The sequence below is a fragment of the Trichosurus vulpecula genome, chromosome 2 (assembly GCF_011100635.1).
Source record: "Trichosurus vulpecula isolate mTriVul1 chromosome 2, mTriVul1.pri, whole genome shotgun sequence".
In the NCBI taxonomy this organism is placed as follows: Eukaryota; Metazoa; Chordata; class Mammalia; order Diprotodontia; family Phalangeridae; genus Trichosurus; species Trichosurus vulpecula.
Window position 1 is genome coordinate 5,001,034 of NC_050574.1, and position 12,631 is coordinate 5,013,664.

Genomic DNA, 12,631 nt, shown 5'->3' on the forward strand with positions numbered 1-12,631 from the left:
TTTTAATCATCAAAAAAAAACCCAACCAAACACACAATAATGAAGTTGGGTTCTGCTCACCTTGTGGTGGGGAAACACTGTGCCAAGCTTCAGGCATTTTTTGTGCCGCTCTTTTCAAGGCTCGTTCTGGGGTCTGAAAGTTTTTGGTGCTTCCAAAAGTGGTGTTACCCTGGGAGAGGTACGGTCACTGCCCTCCTGATATGTGCTCTGGTTTTCACCCAGGAAGCGCCTCTGCCTCCCCGCAGCCATAAGCATTCATATTCCTTTCGGCCCTGAAACTGCGGCCACGGCCCTTGCTCCCTTGTGTCTCATCGTAAGCACTTCTCTCCATCCTGGAACACAACTGCTTATGGGCAGTGCCAGCTGCACCCAGCGCCAGCAAAGAGCCCCTGTAATCTCTTTCAGACCCATTATCCAAGCCCCTTACTGTCTCTGGGCTGAGAACTCCTGAAGTTGCTGCTGCTGCCACACTCCATGGCTCAGGCCAACCCTGCTGCTACAGATCTCTCCCGCAAACTTCCTAAGTTGTCTTAGGCTGGTAAAATGGCTCCATCTAACCTCTTGTTGTCTCCAGGATTTGATGTGAGGCATTATTTTAAAATTGTTTGCAGGGAAAAGTTGAGAGAATTCAGCTGGGCCTTGGCCTGTACTCCACCATCTTGGCTCTGCTCCTGACTCTATTCTTGAGGCTGTTTGCACATGCTTGGCTAAGTAGGCCTTGCCCTGCTTTGTATTTTCATGGAAGAGTCAGGACATTCTGTCTCTCAATGGAGGCCCATACTCTCTGGTGTGGCCTCCTGACTAGGAAGTGCTGTTTGTGGCTAGACTGAAGAATAAAGACTTAGCTCTGAGCCCCAGCTCAGCCTATGGATTGCTCTGAGTGGAGAAAAGTTATAGGAAGTGGAAACCACAGAGCATAGGTAGCCTGCCCCAGAGCCTCAGCAAGAGCCAGAGCCAATACAGAGCCCAAGCAGTGAAGGGGCAGTAGAGAACCTTTGGTTTTACTGGAGGACCATTACCAAAACACTCAACCAGATCCAGATGAAGTAAGTCAAGGTCAGAGCAAAAGTGGTGCCAACTCTCAGTTGGGGATAGTACAAGAAATAGGAGATAGAGTAAGGGTTAAAACTCAAACCTGAATTGAGTGACTAGGAGACTGAGCTAGAAGCCAGGGGTTCCTGAGGTAATAGGGGGAGTGAAGGATTAGTCCTAGCCACCTCCTCCAGAGCAGAAGAGACAGCAGTATCTAGAGTACAGAAGGGATAAGTCCAAGCAGGGACTGACTTTCCTATCAAGTAATGCAAAGGGAAGTGGAGTTTGAATCAAGGTCAAAGGCCCAATCCAGAAACAGAGGTGGGAGATCGGAGTAAATAAAAATGCTGTGGGCAATAAAGAACAAATTAAATGAGAGGGGAAACGAAAGCACTGGAGGAAAGAAAGTGAAGCATGCCTAACTTACAACAGAAGGTGAAAAACTCTATGAAAGTTAACAGATATCATGAAAAACAGAATGGAGTATTCAGAACTCATGAGAATTCGCCATCAGACAAGGAATATTAGAACAAAGACAAAAGATTAGGAAAAATAGAAATGCTGGATACCTACTATCAAAAACAATTAACCTGGAAAACAGGTCGAGGAGAGATAACTTAGGAATCACTGACTACCAACTATAACCAAACAGAAAACCTGGATGCCATATTTCAATAAATCACATCTGAAAACTGCCCATATCCATCAAAATCAGAGGTCAAAGTGAAAACCAGTAAGAATGTACCAGTTATCTCCTAAAAGAAGTGTCAAATTGAAACTGCCCAGGAATTTCACACATTTTCAGATACAACCAATACAGAATAAATATATTTGTTTGACTGTACTTATTTGTTGCAATGAAGGACTTTTATTTGGGGGAGTGAAATGTTGGAGAGGGGCCATGATAATGAAGCAAAAAAGAAAAAAGGAGCACATGAATGACATTTATTTTGGAAGGGGGAAGACAAGGCAATTAAGGTTAAGTGACTTGCCCAAGGTCACACAACTAGTAAGTGTCAAGTGTCTGAGGCCGAATTTGAACTCAGGGCCTTCTGACTCCAGGGCCGGTGCTCCATTCACTGCCCCACCTAGCTGCCCCCTGAATGAAATATTTAAATAACACAGAGAAGAGAGGAAACAGAAGTTCATAAGGGGATGCAGACAAGAATGGCACTGTTGTTACCACGACGTCAAGTCAACACACATTTATTAAGTACCTACTGTGTGCTACGCACTGGGCTAAGCACTGGAGACAAAAAAAAGTCAAAAAAAAAGTCACTGCTGTCAAGGAGCTCCTAGTCTAATGGACCGTGTTAAATTTGATGTATATATTTTTTAAAGTTGTAAATGGTAGGTTTAACATTTCACATTCAATACTTTTTTTGTCCTATATATATGAAAATGCTCATGTTTGTTGATGACTGTCAAGTTCATTGTAAAAATATTCTTTAAAGGGTGGTGGGATATAGGGATGTTTCTATAGCACTTTACAATTTACAAAAAGCTTCATCTAGCAGAGGTGCGGGTGGTTTTCTTGGGCCAGTGAGAAGAGGACTAATGACTTCTTTGGCCCCCACCTTCATGAAGATGCTACCAATTGTCCTGACTTCTCCCTCTGACCTCTGCCTTGGACATAACTTTTCTTCTAGTTACTTTTGGCTCCACCCCTCAGGGGGTGGGCTTTCCTTTCATACCTTCTGGGAAGAAACCAGAGGAGGGGTAAATGTCTGAGATGACCACCTCAGAAAGACTCATTCTCCCAACAAAAATCACTTTCCTCATTTTGTCTAGGACTGATGTGGATGCACTTTCTCTGTTTTGGGGAAGTTACTAAAGTCTGAATCGAGGAAATCTCTTCTGCATATGTCTAAGCCCCCATTATTCCAAGAAGGGTCCCAGCAGTCATAAGAAATGTCTTTCTGCAGGGTACTTTATCATCTATGACTTCTCCCACCGACAGCAAAGAGTAAAGACACACCTACGCAGTGCAGGAATTCATTGGTTAAGCTCTTTATCTCAGATAAACTAGGAGACAGCAAAGCAAAAGAAATGGTTAAGAAATAGGGATCAGGAGACAAGTCATTTCTCTCCTGTGAGAAAGAATGAGTGTGAGTTAAGACAAGGACTGGAAATCAGTGACTCCCCAGTTCTGTTCTCAGGGCCGTGGTTGGCCCCAGCCATTCTGTCGCTGTCCTGCATCACTTCAGCAGAGCATGGCTACAGCCTTTTTCAGGTATCTCAGCTTTTGCTCAAGGTCGGTTGACTCCTAGTGGTGGTGATGGTGGCTATGAGTGGCCGTTCAGTGCTGAAGGTCCCAGGCTTGAGCAAGTACTTTTCATCTTTTCTCCACCACCCCCCTCCACCCACTCCGCACTTGCCCCCTCTGATGCTGTCTTGGAGCTGCATCCCTATATGCCAGCTCTACTGTCTGGTTTCACTCCTCTGATGACACTTCTCCTGCTCCATCAGAATGAATAAAGGCTAATTTTACAGTCGTAGATCTTCAGGGGCTCAACTGCACAAGCATTGAAGAACTCTCATCCACTGGTGGACATAGGTCTCCAAAATTCATATATTATCTCATTTAACCTTCAAAATAACCTTGTGAGATAAGTAAGTTATCATCCCCATTTCAAAGCTGAGAAAATTGATCTTGAAAGGAATCAAGTATTCTGCCTGGAGGGAAACTGCCAGTAAGTGTCTAAGGTGTGATAGGACCAGTATCTCCCAGGGCTCCTTCCTCTACCTCCCTCCCCCATCACATGGGCAAGGAGAAGGTTACAAAACCAGGACTTGATTGACTGGGAGCCAGGGAGGGTAGCAAGCTATGTCCCTCTTGATGAAACTTCCTGGTGGCCTCTGGCTATGTTGAGGTGGCTTTCTGGTCACCTGGAGGCATAAAAGGTCCTACAAACATGGGGTTAGTACCCTTCAAACTTGGTAGATGCCCAAAGACCATGCAAGTCAACACATCTTGTCTCAGTGATCAGATGTGTTTCCACATGGAGGAGGGGGGAGGAGGGGGGAGGAGGGAATTTCTATCTGAGCTAAGTGCTACTATATATCCTAGTTATGTCAGGGCTAAGCACAACTTTTGTTAACTGTTCCCTGACCTACAAGTGCCTCATTTCATCCCAACATAGAGTCTGAGTTAACAGGATGCTGTTGTCAGACATATCCCCAACAGGAAATGGAATTTAAGCCCAAGGAAGTGTATTGGGAATCAAGATGGGCTCTTAGCATTTATTCAACCAAGTGCCCTTCAAGAGTTTGGCCTTTGTTTCCTTGATTAAATTAGGAGTCCTTGACGACCTCCTTGCCTCAAGGGAAAGCCTAGTTTACATGGGTTTGAGTGACATGTTTGTGACATCAGAGGCTTTTAGACCACGTGGGTTTAAGTCTCATTTTTGTGATGATTTTAGGACATGTGGGTCCTAAGGGGAGGTGCTAACTCCAGAGCCAATAGTAAGAGCTTAAGTTCTGGTGGCTCAGAGATGTCTGATGATGGCTAAAGCGTGCATAAGAAGGGAAGACAGAGCTGTTTGCTTAGGGCTCTCACTCTTGGAGGTGTGCTGATGTGGACACTCTGGGCAGCTGTAGTTAAGAGCCCTCCAGCTTGTAAACCCAGATGTTGGGACTTTGTTAAACTCTGGCAACTATGAATTGAGATTTGAATCAGACAAGGTCTGTCTGTCGATGTTTGTAATTTGTTTGTATTTGCTCTGAAGTTCAGGGCGCTGGCTTTTTCCCCTGAACTGAGTGAATGATATTTGTATGCTGGATGAAAGTAAGATTGTTAACCCCTTAACGTTGCTTTCCTTAGTAAAGCAGATCAAAAACATGTAGGCTTGCAGCATTCTGTGAGCTGGCTGTTGTTGGTTTTACACCCCCACAGCAGCTGCTAGACAGATTGTTGGAACAGGAAGGAGCAAGTGTATAAACTGATATTGATGACTAGAAAGAGGGGAATATCTGAGAGTCGGAGGGCATGGGATCAGCATGCTAGTGGAAGGGCTGGCTTTGTCCAGAAGAGCTGCCCATGATGAGGCAGGGGGTGGTGATAGGGGAGGCGACTGGAGGAGAAAAGCCAGAACAGTAGCAGTGCAGTTTGCAAGAAGGACTCAGTCAGGGAAGCATATAAGGACGATAACGCAGCAGCGAGGACACAAGGGAAATTAAAGAAATGAAATTGGAAGTGAATCCACCTGTCTGCCTTCCTCTGGTTGTTTGGCAGCACAAGAATGGGTGAAGTCAGGGAAAACCAGTATGGCAGTTTGTCTGGGCAGAAGCAGGCCAGGGCTTGAGAGATTTGAGGACAGAGAACAGAGTAAGGTAGAACTGCTTAACTATTGGGTCAAAATTTTCAGAGGAGGAAAGGTCAGAGCTGGGGTAACTGCAGGTAATAAGGATGAATGGGTTTAGGTATAGTAAGCCAAAGGAGAGGTGGGAGACACGAGCTTATGAGAGGAATTTCTGAGTTCTGGACCATCGAGGTTGAATGATTTTGTGTGATGGTGAGATCGAGGGCAGAACTAACCCTGGGTTTCTTTCTCAGTAGTTGGTAGGGCCCGTTGCGGTTCCTCATTTATGTTGGTTACTACATCAATCCAAACTTCACAGATGTGGCCGGGCCTCTTGGGATTCATCTCCCAGCTTCTCCTTTCCTGCAGCTGAGTAATTAGACCAGTCAGGAGCTTAGCTATGTTTTCTGTTAATGAAAACTAACATGACATCAGTCCAATGAGTTGGCATCAAGTAAGATTTGCAATCAGAGGACTCGGGTTCCAATCTCAGCTCATCATTGTGTGACCTTGGGCACATCACAACCCTTCTGGGCCTCTGTTTTCCCCTTTGTAATCTGAGCCTAAAGGGCCACTTATCTGAAGTGGCAGAGAACTTGTCCAAATCCCAGTGAAGCAAGTTGTGGTAGGGGCTGGGAAATCTCCATACTTTAGCAGATGGGTGAAAGGGCAGTGTTGGCCTTAGCAGGCAATATGGACCATCCAATGTGATTGTTGAGCTGTGCCGGTATTGGGAGCAAGGCAAGGTCAATCACACCATACCACACCACTCTCCAGGGACATGACTCTTGTTCCAAAGGGATCATTACTACATCAAGCCAAACCGGAGTCCCCACTGCCATAACTGGCTTCACCACCTGATGTAGCAATATCATTCATTCTACATGAGATATCAGTTATAGAAGGTGGCTGCAGGAGTCAGCACCCAACTTTCCCATAGGTCACGTATGGCAGCTATAATTTCAGGCGTATCTCCTTGCTTCTGATTAACTCTTTTTGGAAGAGGGGAAAATGCCAAGGGTTGGCCCTCCCCACCATTCAATTCAACAAGCATTTATGATGCAGACCTCCCATTGTGGACAGGGAAATATAGAAGGGCCTGGGGATACAAAGACGAAAGTGAAACAGCCTATGACTTCAAGGAGTTCATGTTCTACTGGATCACAGCTTCAGAAACCTCTCGTCCAGAAGGCTGACATAGGAGCCGTGCCAATTCCCCAGAATATCCATATCTAAAATCTGTTCAAGGATCAGGACTAGAACAGGGTGTGAAGACCTACAGGGCATATAATGACATGGATTAGAACCAGGACCCTCATGATTCTGCCTCCCTACATTCCAACACACATTGAGCTTCTCCTAAACCATCTGAACATGCTAGGGGTTGAGGAACTTTGGACATAATGGTTCACCAGTTCCTGAGTGTGCTTGTCCCATCCCTAAATGAAAAGACACTGGTAAAGAGCCTCAGGTAAGATAACAGAGGTGATGGCGTGCTTTCCCATTGTCCTGGGGATACTAGCCATCCTATCATTTGAAGAGTATAAGATTCTGGAACTAAGATGAGGATAGGATCAGGATGGGAAAGGGGGTTGGGGTTTAGATATAGAGGGGCTTAAGCCCCTTCACACCCTCACTGACTATACAGGTCCAAGAGAACTCTTATCTGTTGACTATCTTCTTTTTGAAGAGATCACTGGCATCTCCAAGCAACCATGACCAGAGGTCCCTTCTATTCTTAACCCCACCCATCTACCCTTGATCATTTCCAATTGGAGCCCAGACCTTAGCTACTAGTACTTGTGCCTGAGCCCCATTCACTCCTCTGATACTGGCTCCGCCCCGGTGCAGGCTCTCATCACATCATGCCTGGATGATTGCAATAGCATCCAAGTAGGAAGAAAAAGAAAAAGAAGAGTAAGTTCTTGGGGCCAAGTTCAGAGAATGCCCTGAGGAAACACCCCCAAGGTACAAAGTGGGATCCGGACCAAGAATGTAGTCAGAGACAGGGCACTCTGAGAAAATGCGGAGTCTGGGAACCTGGTCCTGATGCCTTGATGATGACCCACCCTCAGCAACCAGCACTTTGACCCACTGCTTCTTCTTCAAGGACTGTGAAGCCCTCAGGCTCTATCAAGGCTTCCCAAGATGCAGAGCCAGCCAGAACCCAGGCCTTGTAGCCAGTATCACTGGTGGTGACAGTCGGAGGGGGGCCATCACTTCATCAGTGTCATAAACCCTACTCACTGCTCTCAACTGCCTGAACTCGACCACCATTGCCACCATCTATGATATGACCCATCTACAAGGCCCTTCAGGGATCACTGTGTGGACATCATTGCTTTCTGCTCTTCCCCCTCAAGGAAAGACAAGGAGCCTGCCAAAGGTGGGCAACTATTGAGCAGACTCAAAGGGTTTCCTGGAGGCGCCAGCCTCATGGGACTTTAGGATTATGTCAAAGGACCTGACCAAGAGCTACTTCTTCCTAATTCCCTCTAGACACCCCCATGGGACCTGCAGGCCCAGGGTCACCTTTGGGGTAGTAATGAAAGCTCAGGGTGTGGGGGGGAGGGGTACATGTGTGTCAGTATGGTTGTGTATGTATATGTGTGTGTGTGTGTGCGTGCGCACGTTCATGCTAGCATGCGTAGGACAGCCCCGTGAAAGGACTGGTGGGGGAGGGGGCTTTTATGTGACATGATGGGCCTGGGAAGTTTCTTTTCTTTATTTTTAATTTTTTCTCAATTACACGTAAAATTTTCAACATTCATTTTGAAAACAGTTCTAAATTCTCTCCCTCCCTCTCCACCCACCTCAATGAAAAGGCAAACTATTTGATATAGGTTACACATGTGTAATCATGCAGAACATATTTCCATATTAGTCATGTTGTAAAAGAAAACACAGACAAAAATAAAAACCCGAGAAAGTTTAAAAAGTGTGCTTCGATCTATATTCAGACTCCGTCAGTTCTTTCTCTGAGGATGGATAGCATTTTTTCATGTTAAGTCCTTCAGAGTTGTCTCGGATCACTGTATTGCTGACAAGAGCGAAGTCATTCATAACTCTTCACTGTATAATACTGCTGTTCTGTGTACAACATTCTCCTAGTTCTACTTACTTCACTTTGCATCAGTTCATGTAAGTCTCTCCAGGTTGTATCAGCAACACAATAATCACAATATAGACGACAATTGTCAATATGGCTATGTAGCTCTGTATCGCAAAATAGGACACTTTCCATGTAGAAGGTAGAAGTAAACCATTTATTCAGACAACAGAGAACCAGATCCCAAAACCAGTAAGCCCAATCCATCATAGCAGCAAAGGAATTAATACACATTATCACAGCAGAGAACGACTCCATTCCATAACTTCCCTGCCCCCTGCTGGGGCCATACCACTAACAAACACACTTACAGCACAGCTAGGACATGTCTGCTCTCTCCCCCAGCTCTAACAGCTCTGAGAATTTCCTGCGCCACCCTTCCAGTTCCTCTCCTGCAGCAAGTTCCTCCTACAACACGTGCCTTAGGCTTCCTGTGACATAAGCGGGTCACATGGGCCAATTAATGGGTGGGAAAGATCTTCAAATTTAAATTACCATTACATAGGTTTTTCTGAGAACATCTAGCTCATCATTTCTTATATCACAATGGCATTCCATAACAATCAGAAACCACAAATTGTCCAGCCATCTCCCAATTGATGGGCATCCCCTCAATTTCCAATTCTTTGGCACCAGAAAAGAGCTGCTATAAATATTTGGGCATAGTTCCAAATTGCTCTACATAATGGTTGAATCAGTTCAAAACTCCACCAACAGTGCATCAGTGTCTCAGTTTTCCCACATCTCCTCCAACATTTATCATTCTCCTTTTCCGTCCTATTAGCCAATCTAATAGGTGTAAGGCAGTACCTCAGAATTGTTTTAAATTGCATTTCTCCAATCAATAGTGATTTAGAGTATTTTTTCATGTGGCTATAGATAGCTTTGATTACATCATCTGAAAATTGACTATTCATATTTTTTGATCATTTGTCAATTGGAGAATGGCTCTTATTTTTACAAATTTGACTCATTTCTCTATATATTTGAGAGATGATGCCTTATTCAGAGAAATTTTCTTCAAAAATGTTTTCATAGTTAGGATTGCTAAATGCATTTCCCTCCATCCTATTGCCTGCCTCCCTCCCCCCCCCCCCCGCCCCATTTATTCTACTCTCTCTCCTTTCATGGGCCTAGGAAGTTTCCAAAAGGAGTCAAAAGGCCTGGGTTCAAAGTCTAGCTCCACCACACTCTGAGCTAGCGCTATGACCATGAGCAGGACACCCATTCTCTGCGCTGCACTGTCCTCATCTATAAAATGAAAGAAACTAAAATGATTTCTAAGACCCTCTAAGCTCTCAATCCTTTCATAACAGAGGACTCCCAGTACCACCTCATTTCTCACTGCTCCCTGGCAGAGACAGAGCATGATGAGGCTCCTGCCCCCATTCCAGGTTCCCAAGGGCAGGGGATCCATGGTTTCCGCAAGTTTCAAGGCTTCATAAAGTTGCACGTGGAGACAGGAAAAGAGGTGAAGCATTGAGTGCAAGACTACACCAGGCTGGACCAAGAAATAGTTAGGCCTAAAGCCAGGGTCTGGCCATGTCACTGCCCTTCTCAAGAAGCTTCAGAAGCTCCCTACTGCCCAGGTCCCATGGGGCAAATGATTCCTTTCTATCTTAGGCTGAATACACCTTTCTCCCTATCATGCACTCAATTCCTCCAACCACCTTGTCCTCCTTGCTCTTTCCCTTCTACAGTGTTGTGTCTCCTTTTTCTGTGCCTACCTCCCACTCCAGATGACAGCATTCTTTTTCACCTTACCCTCTTAGAACCCCTACCTCCCCAAAAGGCTCAGCCCAAGCTCCATCTCCTCCAAGAGGCCTGTCCTGCCTCTCCAGCCACTAATGCCCCACCATTACTTTGTATTCTGAATATCCGGTATTGACTTGTTTCCTCCCAAATGTAAGCACTGTGGGGCACACACTATTTCATCTCTGTCTTGACATGCTCAGAGCCAGCACACTTTAAGGGCTTAATAAATGCTCTATGGATTGAACTGTGTGTCAGCTAACCTCAGTATTAATTTGTATGCTTGCTCAGTAGCAGTCTGTTCAGAACCCAGAGTTGGAAGGACACCAGAGGCCATCCAATCCAATCCAAAATGCGTGTGTTGGACCCAGGTAGACACATCTATCAAGTCATAATTCCAGAGACAGCAGAAGACCTCAGCTGCCTTATGGGTATTAGGAATAAACCAAGAAGGAAAACTATCCAGGCATGTGAATAAGTCCCTGGTTTGGGCACAAGTGTCCAAGGGAATTCTTGCAAACTCAGAATGGCTTGGCCACTGCCAACGAATTGTCATTAGGATGTTAGGCTATCAAATGAAAGAACAAGGGCCCTTTGCTAAAAGACTGTCTGAGAGGTTTACCTTGGGATTCTCGCTAGATGGTGGGATAGGGGAGATTTACATAGCAGAAAAAAATCTGCACAGGGACCTGATATTAGAGAGAGGGGTCTTAATTATTACTGTAGATATGTATAAATGTGGGTACTCATGTATAACTAACAAGCAAAATCAATGCACTTACATTGATAAAGGAAAGATCGATGTGATGTGAGAAGACTGAAAAGGTAACAAACCACTCATCTCCTGCTGGGAAAGGAGATGAATTTAGAAAGCAAAGAGATATACATTTGATGGTATGGTTAATCCGGGAACTGGTTTTGCTGGACTGTGCATGTTTACAATTAAGGTATTTTTCTTTTTGATTTCTGGAGCAGTAAGAGGAACAGATTATAAAACCATGCATAATGAACAAATAAATGAAGTAAACAGGAAAACCAAAGGAAGGTATCTGCAATTATGAAAACCCTAAATAATAACCATATCTTTCTGCACACTGAGAAAACAGTCAAAGTATCCATATAACCCATGTTATGGACTTGGCAGTCATACCTCAACTGGTCCCACTAATAGATTCTCATTTTTTTAATTGTTTCTGATTCCTGCTTATCTGGTCTGTTCCACTGGTAGGCTTTTTAAATTTTTAATGAGTACTACAGCTTTGATGACTACTATTTTAACACATAGTTTGAGATCTTGAAGGGCTATGTCTCCTTCATTCCTGCATTTTATTCTCCATTATTTCCTCTATGATTCTAGACCTTTCCCCCCTCCAAATTAAGGTTACTATTTTGTCTAGGTTTACAAAGTAATTCCTTGCTGTCTTCATTGGTAAATAATCAACTGTGTAAATTAGAGTAATATTATTTTTATCACAGTGGTACAGCCCAACCATGAACAACTTTCCATCTGCAAATGGACAATCCCATGATAGCTATCTGAGAGGGGGAGGAAATATGTTGGAAATGAAGAAATAAAAGCTACCAATGTTTCTTTGAAAAGAAAGGGGGGAAATCATTTACAACTAAGTAAATATGTATTTCAGAAGTTTTACTACAAATAATTTTTAGGAATCTTAATTTATAACTCCACAAGTAGTATAAATGCATGCCTGTTTTAACCATAGCCATGAAACATCAAATTCTTTCACTTTTAACAATTTTTGCCAAATCCATGGAGTTGAAGAGCATCTCAGACCTTTTAGATTCATAGAGATTCTGAATGTTTCTTTTTTCATATGGTTGTGGATAACTTGTGTTTTCCTTTCTTAAATCTGCCTATTCACATATTCTGACAACTTGCCTGATTGAAGAATGATTCCTATTGTTAAAAATTCTTGTCAGGTCCCTATCAGTGTTGGATGTCAGACTGTTATGAGAAGTCTATGGAGTAGGGTAAAGCTCTATGGAGAAATGACCCATGATATAAAAACAAAAGGAATCAATAAAACATACTATAAACATAAATAAATTAATGGAGAAAATGTTTAATGCACAAATGTATTTCCCAGTTTGCTTTGAAGTTTCTTGTAACTGTGTTAACCATATACACCCGTTTTGGGCTGAGGTTTCCTATGCATCTGAATGCCTGTAACTTGTCAGAGGGAATTAAAAATAAAAGAGATTGTGGGGCAGAGCCAAGATGGTGGCTGGAAAGCAGGGCCTTGCTTATACTCTCCCCCAAATCCCTCCAAACACCTGTAAAAAATGGCTCTGAACAAATTCTAGAGTTGCAGAACCCACAAAATGGCAGAGGGAAACAGGTCTCCAGCCTTGGAGAACCTGGATTGCTGCCAGGAAGGGTCTGTTGCACAGTGCTGAGAACAGAAGGCAGCCCAGT